The 10,884-nt window shown below is 50.5% G+C and overlaps 1 pseudogene; it reads right to left on the bottom strand.

Annotated features, from left to right (window-relative positions):
- Positions 1–618: 618 nt before the first annotated feature.
- Positions 619–10,884, bottom strand: part of LOC140076452 (uncharacterized) — a 155,063-nt pseudogene continuing 144,797 nt past the window's right edge.

Below are 10,884 nucleotides of genomic sequence, written 5' to 3'. Positions count from 1 at the left end.
CCGCCAGCTCATCCCTCACGTCCCAGCCGCATCGCTGGAGGTCCTGCAGACATCGCAGCTGTCGCTGCAACCTTCTGAAGTCCCTCTTGGCTCCGGACGCCTGCCGCCTGCCTTTGTCCTGAAAGAAACAACGGATTTGGACTTTAGCATACTCCCACCATTCGCTTATAGTGTCAAATAGGCATTTGTCATTTCTTAGCACCATGTACAGTTCTCTAAGCTCCGCCTGAGCCTTCCAACAGGGCGCAATTCAGTTTCCAGGAGCCCGGGCCAGATGGGAAACCATGGCCCAGGGCGACCTGTACCCGAACGGCCCTGTGGTCGGAGAAAAAGCAGGGGATCATAGAGTAACCGCACGGCTTGGCTGTCCGGGAGGTGAACACGAAGTCTATCCGGGAACGCACTGAGCCATCGGGGCGGCTCCACGTATAATTTACGGAGCCGCTCCCCTTAAGGATGCTTCAGTTACCATCTCGATCAGCAGTTTGGACGTGGGGTCCAGCCTGCTGGCCGTGCCGGAGCTGCTTCCGTCCTCTTCCACGGGGCAGTTGAAGTCGCCGGCCAACACGACCAAGAAAGTTTAGTACCGTGCAGCAACGAAACCTATCCCTGATGCTCCTAACATTGATGGAGATGGTTGATGGTTGTTGTTGTCTTGGGCTTTGACGCTTTCTGGGGTTTGCTGGCCCCCTTTGGCGCCGCGGCCTCTTTCCTTGACACTTTCTGCTGTGCGGCCTTTGTGGGCTGCCCGGCAGGAGGGCGTGCTTCGGAAGCCTTGGCCGGTGCCTCTGTGACGACATCGGCCCAGGTCTTGGACTTCTTGGGGCACTGCTTGTAGACGTGCCCTGTCATCCCGCAAAGGTTGCAGGTGGAGATCCTGGTGCAATCCTTGGTCTGGTGACCTCTGTACAGGCCTTTGCCACGTGCCCCTTCTTGCTGCATTTCCTACAGATCTGCGGCATGTCCGGGTAGTAGATGAGCCCGTACGAGTTGCCCAGCGTGAACGTCTGGGGAAGGTGCGCCAATCCGTCTTCCGCCAGGATGTCTTTCTCCAGCCTCACCGTCGCGGTCCACTTCCCCATCCAGACTCCGTAGCAGTTGAGGAGCTTGGTGGACTCCTTCACCACTGTACAGTGTCTGCCGAGGAAAGTGGCGATGCCTTTACCAGGAGTGCGCAGGTTCCACATTGACACAGTTATCCTCTTCTCCTCTCGCTGCAGCAAACAGTTGCTGACGAAATTTGAAAAGGGGGACTCCGCCGTCGCTGTCTTCACCGCCTCCCAGTATTTCCGGCAAACGTTCATCGAGACAAAGGTCACGACCATGACCATGGCCTGGACCCCATAGATCTCCGTCGGCTTGACTCCCTGGTCCAGCAGCATCTTTTTACAGAACACCTCTTTCGACATGTCTGGTACCCTTCCGTGGACCTCCTTGAGCCTCATCGCCACAGTGTCCCTCATGTAAGGGCCGTTTTGCTTGGCCGCTTGTGGTTGTTGGGGCTGTGGGGAGGCCACTTTCGGGGTAGAAGCTGCAGCTGGGGTGGGGGGCTCACCGGCCGGGGTCTTGGGGGTCTTGCTCTTCTTCTTCTTCTTATTCTTTTTTCTGGAAGATTCAGGTGCATGGGTTTCCTCTTGTCCCTGAGCTTCCATCATTTGTTCCTCTTGGGGCTTCCATCTCTGGTTGCTTGTAGAAGGGGGGAGGGTGCAAAGCTTGTCCCTTGGAGGGGGCGGGGCTAATCGACCCGAGGGGGGGGAGCTATGCAGATTTTCTCTTCTTCCCGATGGTTGCTTGCGAAGGGATTTCTCGGATTCTCGGGGGAGATTCCGATTTTTCTCTTCCCAGGAGGCATTCTTGGTCGGAAGATTCCCTGCTGGGTGCAGGGATTCTTGTTCTTGGCTGAAGGAAGTCTTTGCCGATGCGAGGATCAGGGAAAGATCTTGTCTTCAGCTTGCAGGTTTCGCCGATTTAGTACGGGTGTTTGCTCGCTGTTCTTATAAGAACACACACCGCCTATGATCGGTAAGGTGATACAGACGAGGCAGAGTCGAAGGCCAATCTCTTTCGGTGAGAACCACCTTTGTAATCATGGTATCTCCCCTGCCAGGTAAGGTGCCCCAGACTTCCAGGTGAGGAATTATAACCGTTGGAAGGTGAGTACCTCCCAGGCAGAACATATAACCTTCCACCTGTCATAATTCCACACCTGGAAGTCTGGGGCACCTTCAACAAGGAGAGTCTCTGCCAGTAACTTAGGGAGAGAGACTCTGTTCCAACACATCGGCAGACATGGGAGTGGAGCTTTGTTCCATGGCCAATAGAGTTGAACCTCCCGGGCAGAACATCTCACCTTGCACCGGTCATAATTCCACACCTGGTAGTCTGGGGCATTTTCAACAAGTAGAGTCTCTGCCAGTAACTTAGGGAGAGAGACTCTGTTCCAACACATCGGCAGACATGGGAGTGGAGCTTTGTTCCATGGCCAATAGAGTTGAACCTCCCAGGCAGAACATCTCACCTTCCAGCTGTCATAATTCCACACATGGAAGTCTGGGGCATTTTCAACAAGTAGAGTCTCTGCCAGTAACTTAGGGAGAGAGACTCTGTTCCAACAGAGCGGCAGACATGGGAGTGGAGCTTTGTTCCATGGCCAATAGAGTTGAACCTCCCAGGCAGAACATCTCACCTTCCACCTATCATAATTCCACACATGGAAGTCTGGGGCATTTTCAACAAGTAGAGTCTGTGCCAGTAACTTAGGGAGAGAGACTCTGTTCCATCACATCGGCAGACATGGGAGTGGAGCTTTGTTCCATAGCCAATAGTGTTGAACCTCCCAGGCAGAACATCTCACCTTCCAGCTGTCATAATTCCACACATGGAAGTCTGGGGCATTTTCAACAAGTAGAGTCTCTGCCAGTAACTTAGGGAGAGAGACTCTGTTCCAACACATCGGCAGACATGGGAGTGGAGCTTTGTTCCATGGCCAATAGAGTTGAACCTCCCAGGCAGAACATCTTACCTTCCACCGATCATAATTCCACACTTGGAAGTCTGGGGCATTTTCAACAAGGAGAGTCTCTGCCAGTAACTTAGGGAGAGAGACTCTGTTCCAACACATCAGCAGACATGGGAGTGGAGCTTTGTTCCATGGCCAATAGAGTTGAACCTCCCAGAAAGAACATCTCACCTTCCACCAGTCATAATTCCACACATGGAAGTCTAGGGCATTTTCAACAAGTAGAGTCTCTGCCAGTAACTTAGGGAGAGAGACTCTGTTCCAACACATCAGCAGACATGGGAGTGGAGCTTTGTTCCATGGCCAATAGAGTTGAACCTCCCAGGCAGAACATCTCACCTTCCACCTGTCATAATTCCACACATGGAAGTCTGGGGCATTTTCAACAAGTAGAGTCTCTGCCAGTAACTTAGGGAGAGAGACTCTGTTCCAACACATCGGCAGACATGGGAGTGGAGCTTTGTTCCATGGCCAATAGAGTTGAACCTCCCAGGCAGAACATCTCACCTTCCACCTGTCATAATTCCACACATGGAAGTCTGGGGCATTTTCAACAAGGAGAGTCTCTGCCAGTAACTTAGAGAGAGAGACTCTGTTCCAACACATCAGCAGTCTTGGGAGTGGAGCTTTGTTCCATGGCCAATAGAGTTGAACCTCCCAGGCACAACATCTCACATTCCACCGGTCATAATTCCACACATGGAAGTCTGGGGCACCTTCAACAAGGAGAGTCTCTGCCAGTAACTTAGGGAGAGAGACTCTGTTCCAACACATCGGCAGACATGGGAGTGGAGCTTTGTTCCATGGCCAATAGAGTTGAACCTCCCAGGCAGAACATCTCACCTTGCAACGGTCATAATTCCACACCTGGAAGTCTGGGGCACCCTCAACAAGGAGAGTCTCTGCCAGTAACTTAGGGAGAGAGACTCTGTTCCAACACATCAGCAGTCATGGGAGTGGAGCTTTGTTCCATGGCCAATAGAGTTGAACCTCCCAGGCAGAACATCTCACCTTCCACCGGTCATAATTTCACACCTGGAAGTCTGGGGCATTTTCAACAAATAGAGTCTCTGCCAGTAACTTAGGGAGAGAGACTCTGTTCCAACACATCGGCAGACATGGGAGTGGAGCTTTGTTCCATAGCCAATAGAGTTGAACCTCCCAGGCAGAACATCTCACCTACCACCGGTCATAATTCCACACCTGAAAGTCAGGGGCACCTTCAACAAGGAGAGTCTCTGCCAGTAACTTAAGGAGAGAGACTCTGTTCCAACACATCGGCAGACATGGGAGTGGAGCTTTGTTCCATGGCCAATAGAGTTGAACCTCCCAGGCAGAACATCTCACCTTGCACCTGTCATAATTCCACACCTGGAAGTCTGGGGCATTTTCAACAAGTACAGTCTCTGCCAGTAACTTAGGGAGAGAGACTCTGTTCCAACACAGCGGCAGACATGGGAGTGAAGCTTTGTTCCATGGCCAATAGAGTTGAACCTCCCAGGCAGAACATTTCACCTTCCACCTGTCATGATTCCACCCCTGGAAGTCTGGGGCACCTTCAACAAGGAGAGTCTCTGCCAGTAACTTAGGGAGAGAGACTCTGTTCCAACACATCAGCAGACATGGGAGTGGAGCTTTGTTCCATGGCCAATAGAGTTGAACCTCCCAGGCAGAACATCTCACCTTCCACCTGTCATAATTCCACACATGGAAGTCTGGGGCATTTTCAACAAAGAGAGTCTCTGCCAGTAACTTAGGGAGAGAGACTCTGTTCCAACACATCAGCAGTCATGGGAGTGGAGCTTTGTTCCATGGCCAATAGAGTTGAACCTCCCAGGCAGAACATCTCACCTTGCACCGGTCATAATTCCACACCTGGTAGTCTGGGGCATTTTCAACAAGTAGAGTCTCTGCCAGTAACTTAGGGAGAGAGACTCTGTTCCAACACATCAGCAGTCATGGGAGTGGAGCTTTGTTCCATGGCCAATAGAGTTGAACCTCCCAGGCAGAACATCTCACCTACCACCGGTCATAATTCCACACCTGAAAGTCAGGGGCACCTTCAACAAGGAGAGTCTCTGCCAGTAGCTTAAGGAGAGAGACTCTGTTCCAACACATCGGCAGACATGGGAGTGGAGCTTTGTTCCATGGCCAATAAAGTTGAACCTCCCAGGCAGAACATCTCACCTTCCACCTGTCATAATACCAAACAGGGAAGTCTGGGGCATTTTCAACAAGTACAGTCTCTGCCAGTAACTTAGGGAGAGAGACTCTTTTCCAACACATCGGCAGACATGGGAGTGGAGCTTTGTTCCATGGCCAATAGAGTTGAACCTCCCAGGCAGAACATCTCACCTTGCACCGGTCATAATTCCACACCTGGAAGTCTGGGGCATTTTCAACAAGTAGAGTCTCTGCCAGTAACTTAAGGAGAGAGACTCTGTTCCAACACATCGGCAGACATGGGAGTGAAGCTTTGTTCCATGGCCAATAGAGTTGACCCTCCCAGGCAGAACATCTCACCTTCCACCTGTCATAATACCAAACAGGGAAGTCTGGGGCATTTTCAACAAGTACAGTCTCTGCCAGTAACTTAGGGAGAGAGACTCTGTTCCAACACATCAGCAGACATGGGAGTGGAGCTTTGTTCCATGGCCAATAGAGTTGAACCTCCCAGGCAGAACATCTCACCTTGCACCGGTCATAATTCCACACCTGGAACTCTGGGGCATTTTCAACAAGTAGAGTCTCTGCCAGTAACTTAAGGAGAGAGACTCTGTTCTAACACATCAGCAGACATGGGAGTGGCGCTTTGTTCCATGGCCAATAGAGTTGAACCTCCCAGGCAGAACATCTCACCTTCCACCTGTCATAATTCCACACCTGGAAGTCTGGGGCATTTTCAACAAGGAGAGTCTCTGCCAGTAACTTAGGGAGAGAGACTCTGTTCCAACACATCAGCAGTCATGAGAGTGGAGCTTTGTTCCATGGCCAATAGAGTTGAACCTCCCAGGCAGAACATCTCACCTTGCACCGGTCATAATTCCACACCTGGTAGTCTGGGGCATTTTCAACAAGTAGAGTCTCTGCCAGTAACTTAGGGAGAGAGACTCTGTTCCAACACATCAGCAGTCATGGGAGTGGAGCTTTGTTCCATGGCCAATAGAGTTGAACCTCCCAGGCAGAACATCTCACCTACCACCGGTCATAATTCCACACCTGAAAGTCAGGGGCACCTTCAACAAGGAGAGTCTCTGCCAGTAACTTAAGGAGAGAGACTCTGTTCCAACACATCGGCAGACATGGGAGTGGAGCTTTGTTCCATGGCCAATAGAGTTGAACCTCCCAGGCAGAACATCTCACCTTCCACCTGTCATAATACCAAACAGGGAAGTCTGGGGCATTTTCAACAAGTACAGTCTCTGCCAGTAACTTAGGGAGAGAGACTCTTTTCCAACACATCGGCAGACATGGGAGTGGAGCTTTGTTCCATGGCCAATAGAGTTGAACCTCCCAGGCAGAACATCTCACCTTGCACCGGTCATAATTCCACACCTGGAAGTCTGGGGCATTTTCAACAAGTAGAGTCTCTGCCAGTAACTTAAGGAGAGAGACTCTGTTCCAACACAGCGGCAGACATGGGAGTGAAGCTTTGTTCCATGGCCAATAGAGTTGAACCTCCCAGGCAGAACATCTCACCTTGCACCTGTCATAATTCCACACCTGGAAGTCTGGGGCATTTTCAACAAGTAGAGACTCTGCCAGTAACTTAAGGAGAGAGACTCTGTTCCAACACAGCGGCAGACATGGGAGTGAAGCTTTGTTCCATGGCCAATAGAGTTGAACCTCCCAGGCAGAACATCTCACCTTCCACCTGTCATGATTCCACCCCTGGAAGTCTGGGGCACCTTCAACAAGGAGAGTCTCTGCCAGTAACTTAGGGAGAGAGACTCTGTTCCAACACATCAGCAGACATGGGAGTGGAGCTTTGTTCCATGGCCAATAGAGTTGAACCTCCCAGGCAGAACATCTCACCTTGCACCGGTCATAATTCCACACCTGGAAGTCTGGGGCATTTTCAACAAGGAGAGTCTCTGCCAGTAACTTAGGGAGAGAGACTCTGTTCCAACACATCAGCAGTCATGGGAGTGGAGCTTTGTTCCATGGCCAATAGAGTTGAACCTCCCAGGCAGAACATCTCACCTTGCACCGGTCATAATTCCACACATGGAAGTCTGGGGCATTTTCAACAAGTAGAGTCTCTGCCAGTAACTTAGGGAGAGAGACTCTGTTCCAACACATCGGCAGACATGGGAGTGGAGCTTTGTTCCATGGCCAATAGAGTTGAACCTCCCAGGCAGAACATCTCACCTTCCACCTGTCATAATTCCACACATGGAAGTCTGGGGCATTTTCAACAAGTAGAGTCTCTGCCAGTAACTTAGAGAGAGAGAGACTCTGTTCCAACACATCAGCAGACATGGGAGTGGAGCTTTGTTCCATGGCCAAAAGAGTTGAACCTCCCAGGCAGAACATCTCACCTTCCACCTGTCATAATTCCACACATGGAAGTCTGGGGCATTTTCAACAAGTAGAGTCTCTGCCAGTAACTTAGGGAGAGAGACTCTGTTCCAACACATCGGCAGACATGGGAGTGGAGCTTTGATCCATGGCCAATAGAGTTGAACCTCCCAGGCAGAACATTTCACCTTCCACCTATCATAATTCCACACCTGGAAGTCTGGGGCATTTTCAACAAGTAGAGTCTCTGCCAGTAACTTAGGGAGAGAGACTCTGTTCCATCACATCGGCAGACATGGGAGTGGAGCTTTGTTCCATAGCCAATAGAGTTGAACCTCCCAGGCAGAACATCTAACCTTCCAGCTGTCATAATTCCACACATGGAAGTCTGGGGCATTTTCAACAAGTAGAGTCTCTGCCAGTAACTTAGGGAGAGAGACTCTGTTCCAACACATCGGCAGACATGGGAGTGGAGCTTTGATCCATGGCCAATAGAGTTGAACCTCCCAGGCAGAACATCTCACCTTCCACCGGTCATAATTCCACACCTGGAAGTCTGGGGCACCTTCAACAAGGAGAGTCTCTGCCAGTAACTTGGGAGAGAGACTCTGTTCCAACACATCGGCAGACATGGGAGTGGGGCTGTGTTCCATGGCCAATAGAGTTGAACCTCCCAGGCAGAACATCTCACCTTCCACCTATCATAATTCCACACATGGAAGTCTGGGGCATTTTCAACAAGTAGAGTCTCTGCCAGTAACTTAGGGAGAGAGACTCTGTTCCAACACATCGGCAGACATGGAAGTGGAGCTTTATTCCATGGCCAATAGCGTTGAACCTCCCAGGCAGAACATCTCACCTTCCACCTGTCATAATTCCACACATGGAAGTCTGGGGCATTTTCAACAAGTAGAGTCTCTGCCAGTAACTTAGGGAGAGAGACTCTGTTCCAACACATCGGCAGACATGGGAGTGGAGCTTTGATCCATGGCCAATAGAGTTGAACCTCCCAGGCAGAACATTTCACCTTCCACCTATCATAATTCCACACCTGGAAGTCTGGGGCATTTTCAACAAGTAGAGTCTCTGCCAGTAACTTAGGGAGAGAGACTCTGTTCCATCACATCAGCAGACATGGGAGTGGAGCTTTGTTCCATAGCCAATAGAGTTGAACCTCCCAGGCAGAACATCTAACCTTCCAGCTGTCATAATTCCACACATGGAAGTCTGGGGCATTTTCAACAAGTAGAGTCTCTGCCAGTAACTTAGGGAGAGAGACTCTGTTCCAACACATCGGCAGACATGGGAGTGGAGCTTTGATCCATGGCCAATAGAGTTGAACCTCCCAGGCAGAACATCTCACCTTCCACCGGTCATAATTCCACACCTGGAAGTCTGGGGCACCTTCAACAAGGAGAGTCTCTGCCAGTAACTTGGGAGAGAGACTCTGTTCCAACACATCGGCAGACATGGGAGTGGGGCTGTGTTCCATGGCCAATAGAGTTGAACCTCCCAGGCAGAACATCTCACCTTCCACCTATCATAATTCCACACATGGAAGTCTGGGGCATTTTCAACAAGTAGAGTCTCTGCCAGTAACTTAGGGAGAGAGACTCTGTTCCAACACATCAGCAGACATGGAAGTGGAGCTTTATTCCATGGCCAATAGCGTTGAACCTCCCAGGCAGAACATCTCACCTTCCACCTGTCATAATTCCACACATGGAAGTCTGGGGCATTTTCAACAAGTAGAGTCTCTGCCAGTAACTTAGGGAGAGAGACTCTGTTCCAACACATCGGCAGACATGGGAGTGGAGCTTTGATCCATGGCCAATAGAGTTGAACCTCCCAGGCAGAACATTTCACCTTCCACCTATCATAATTCCACACCTGGAAGTCTGGGGCATTTTCAACAAGTAGAGTCTCTGCCAGTAACTTAGGGAGAGAGACTCTGTTCCATCACATCGGCAGACATGGGAGTGGAGCTTTGTTCCATAGCCAATAGAGTTGAACCTCCCAGGCAGAACATCTAACCTTCCAGCTGTCATAATTCCACACATGGAAGTCTGGGGCATTTTCAACAAGTAGAGTCTCTGCCAGTAACTTAGGGAGAGAGACTCTGTTCCAACACATCGGCAGACATGGGAGTGGAGCTTTGATCCATGGCCAATAGAGTTGAACCTCCCAGGCAGAACATCTCACCTTCCACCGGTCATAATTCCACACCTGGAAGTCTGGGGCACCTTCAACAAGGAGAGTCTCTGCCAGTAACTTGGGAGAGAGACTCTGTTCCAACACATCGGCAGACATGGGAGTGGGGCTGTGTTCCATGGCCAATAGAGTTGAACCTCCCAGGCAGAACATCTCACCTTCCACCTATCATAATTCCACACATGGAAGTCTGGGGCATTTTCAACAAGTAGAGTCTCTGCCAGTAACTTAGGGAGAGAGACTCTGTTCCATCACATCGGCAGACATGGGAGTGGAGCTTTGTTCCATGGCCAATAGAGTTGAACCTCCCAGGCAGAACATCTCACCTTCCGCCGATCATAATTCCACACTTGGAAGTCTGGGGCATTTTTAACAAGGAGAGTCTCTGCCAGTAACTTAGGGAGAGAGACTCTGTTCCAACACATCAGCAGACATGGGAGTGGAGCTTTGTTCCATGGCCAATAGAGTTGAACTTCCCAGGCAGAACATCTCACCTTTCACCGGTAATAATTCCACACCTGGAAGTCTGGGGCATTTTCAACAAGGAGAGTCTCTGCCAGTAACTTAGGGAGAGAGACTCTGTTCCAACACATCGGCAGACATGGGAGTGGAGCTTTGTTCCATGGCCAATAGAGTTGAACCTCCTAGGCAGAACATCTCACCTTGCACCGGTCATAATTCCACACCTGGTAGTCTGGGGCATTTTCAACAAGTAGAGTCTCTGCCAGTAACTTAGGGAGAGATACTCTGTTCCAACATATCGGCAGACATGGGAGTGGAGCTTTGTTCCATGGCCAATAGAGTTGAACCTCCCAGGCAGAACATCTTACCTTCCACCGATCATAATTCCACACTTGGAAGTCTGGGGCATTTTTAACAAGGAGAGTCTCTGCCAGTAACTTAAGGAGAGAGACTCTGTTCCAACACATCAGCAGACATGGGAGTGGAGCTTTGTTCCATGGCCAATAGAGTTGAACCTCCCAGAAAGAACATCTCACCTTCCACCAGTCATAATTCCACACATGGAAGTCTAGGGCATTTTCAACAAGTAGAGTCTCTGCCAGTAACTTAGGGAGAGAGACTCTGTTCCAACACATCGGCAGACATGGGAGTGGAGCTTTCTTCCATGGCCA

Source organism: Engystomops pustulosus, chromosome 9 (assembly GCF_040894005.1).
Source record: "Engystomops pustulosus chromosome 9, aEngPut4.maternal, whole genome shotgun sequence".
Lineage (NCBI taxonomy): Eukaryota > Metazoa > Chordata > Amphibia > Anura > Leptodactylidae > Engystomops > Engystomops pustulosus.
This window is presented reverse-complemented; position numbering and strand designations above follow the sequence as displayed.